The following is a 3,354-nucleotide window of genomic DNA, read 5'->3' as shown; positions in this document are numbered from 1 at the left end:
TCAGAGAATCTGAGGTGAAGCCATGAGATCGGAGGGGGAGGACAAAAATCTTACAGTCAGCCATGGTACGTTCTCTGTAGTTGGAGATGAATGGTAGAAATTGGAAATATGAATGAAGAATTGAAGATAGAGATTGGGAAGAGTGTAGATTTGAAAATCAACAACAGTCCTTATAGAACCACTTGTCATGTGGTTACTGAGAACTTGAAACAGGGCTCATTCGAAGTGGGACGTGCTGTAAGGTGATTTACCCACTGGATTTTGTAGACTAATACATGTAAAATATCTTATTAATAACTTTGATATTGTCCATACATTGAACTGCAGATATTTGGTGTATCTTGGGCTAAATATAATTTACTATTTAATGTAAGTTTCACCTGTTTCTTTTTGGACCATGGGGAAACAAAAGATGGTGCAAATTCAAGATGTTTTCAACCTATATTCAATTGAAAATGAACAAAGGAGAGGAAAAAGTGGAGAACATCTTTCATATTTCTAATTCGAATGATAGGAGTGTGGACAATAATGTTACTGAGCCAAATCAGAGAATCTGAGGTGAAGCCATGAGATCGGAGGGGGAGGACAAAAATCTTACAGTCAGCCATGGTACGTTCTCTGTAGTTGGAGATGAATGGTAGAAATTGGAAATATGAATGAAGAATTGAAGATAGAGATTGGGAAGAGTGTAGATTTGAAAATCAACAACAGTCCTTATAGAACCACTTGTCATGTGGTTACTGAGAACTTGAAACAGGGCTCATTTGAAGTGGGACGTGCTGTAAGGTGATTTACCCACTGGATTTTGAAGACTAATACATGTAAAATATCTTATTAATAACTTTGATATTGTCCATACATTGAACTGCAGATATTTTGTGTATCTTGGGCTAAATATAATTTACTATTTAATGTAAGTTTCACCTGTTTCTTTTTGTTTTTTTAATGCAGCTACCAGAAAATTTAAAATTATGCATGTGGTTCACATTATATTTCTATTGGAAAGTGTCAGCCTAGTATATGGACAGAAAAAATAATTGATGTTTTTCTAATCTATTTGATTTTCCCTCATTATTTTAAGTATTCTAGGTATTTAAAAAAAAAAAATCCAGGGCCGGACTGTGGCTTGCTTGGGAGAATGATAACACCAAGTCAAGGGTTAAGATCCCATTAACAGTCATCTTTAAAAATAAACAAATAAATAAATAAATAAATAAATACCCTGAAAATAATTTTTAGATTAAAATAATAATTTTAATAATACTTTTAAAATTAATAATAATTTTTAAAAATTAAAATAACAATTTTAGGCAGCTGAATAACCATAAAAACACAATACAAAACTCACTTTTCAGTGTGTTTTGTAAGGGAGTTATAAGTTCTGTGCTGCCCTGGAGGGTCTTAACAGTGAAAAGATCAGGGATTATGCCATATTTGCATCAAGCATAAGATGTGTTTTTGTGTGTGTACATGCACACATGTGCATGCATGCATGTGTGCGTACATAGACATGAAATCTGCTATTATCTTGTTATTCATTCTGTGTAAAACATTGCATTTGATCCCCCAAATTTGCATATATTCTTTCTAAGAAAAATGAACCCATGGTACAGCAGAAAATTTTCTTCTAGCTTTTGACCAATGGAGTGAGAAAGTAATTGTTCCAAGTATATTATAGGAGAAAAATCAATCATTTAAAAATATGATAGTCAAATTATACAGCAACTACAGCAAATGACAGAAGTATGATTACTACTTAATCTATTGTCTTTCCTCTCTCCTTTAAGTTAAATGTATAGAATAAAATAATCCAATATTTTCACTTTTTCTCATCAGAGAAGATTTAGATTGAATGTTACAGCATGGGTAAAATTAATTTCATCTCTTTACTCTTTCATTCCAAGTGTCCTTGGTACAAACCATTGTTTTATTCTATTGCCAATATTGTCTCATATCAGATTATCTCTTGTTCTAATATGTTCTCAATAGCATATAGAATGTCATAAAAGATGAAATGGAAAGCTATCTTATAAACTTCCTATAACATGATCTTTGGGACAAGAATAATTCTGATCTAATTCCTTTGTTTAAAAAGAAAAAAAAAAAAAAGGTAGACACCAGAAAACCAGAAAGAAAAAATAAAAGAAAAAACATGATTGTTACTACATGTTCCTCCTTTTTTATTCAACATGTAAATTTTCTGTATTGTTGGCAACATGAAGGCACAATTGTAAAATATATGCATAGCAGGAGATGTTCAATAGTGACTCAACATTTTCAATAATTTTGATTGTGATAGATTTAAGTAAAACTCAGTTCAAACTACATTCATTAAAATTCTTGCCTTATAAGATTTTAATATTGAATTGGTCATGTTAGCTAAGAATTCCCAAACCCAATTGCTAACATAGTTATCTCTTTTAAATATTAGTTATCTGTCTATCACTAACAGTAGATGGCTGTAAAAAGTACACATACTTATCTACTTTACCATCCCACGAATTTGTTCCCAGAGAGTCATCACCTATAGATATTTCTTTATTCCTTAATTTAAACAGGTAGAAATTGGCCATGAAAAGATGTATCATCAGTGTTCAACTCTTTGATGACGTCTCCCCTAAGTTATAGAGATTGGTGAAGTAGAAGCAGAGTTCAGTTTGGTTCTGGGGAAGAAATCAAATATTTATGGTTGTTTTATGACATAGATCAATGTCTACTGAATGCTGTATTAAGAACTCTAACTCATGTTACACACAAGTAATCAAATATCAATGATTTTTAGATTTTTCCAATATTGATCAAATTTAAACAGTAGCCTAGATTGTTTTTGTTGTTGTTTTTATTCAAGCCCCTAAAAAACTCAATTCCAGCAGGACCTTAATTGAGATACATCTAATCCAGTCACCCAGTACATATATAACTTAAAATGTTTTGAAACAAAACAGGAACAACAACAACAAAAAATACAGCAAAATAGAAAACCTATTGTTTAACTTTATATAATGAATACTGAGCTTGATTCTTAAAAGTGGGCCAGAAACAGGCAGCACTAGAAAGTTCAGCCCTATGGAATTGCAATAAATTGTCACAAATAGCATTATATTTTTAATTTTTAATTTTTAATTTTTTTTTTGTGACCGGTAAGGGGATCGTAACCCTTGGCATGGTGTCATCTGCACCGTGCTCAGCCAGTGAGTGCACCGGCCATCCCTATATAGGATCTGAACCCGCGGCCTTGGTTCTCCCCGTACCGCGCACTCCCGAGTGAGCCATGGGGCCGGCCCTATATTTTAGTTTAAAACATTTTTACCCAACGTAATTACAAATGTTACCATTGAAATATGGAAAATATCT

The sequence above is a fragment of the Galeopterus variegatus genome, unplaced genomic scaffold (genome assembly GCF_000696425.1).
Source record: "Galeopterus variegatus unplaced genomic scaffold, G_variegatus-3.0.2 Scaffold4506, whole genome shotgun sequence".
NCBI lineage: Eukaryota > Metazoa > Chordata > Mammalia > Dermoptera > Cynocephalidae > Galeopterus > Galeopterus variegatus.
Note: the sequence above shows the minus strand (reverse complement) of the source record.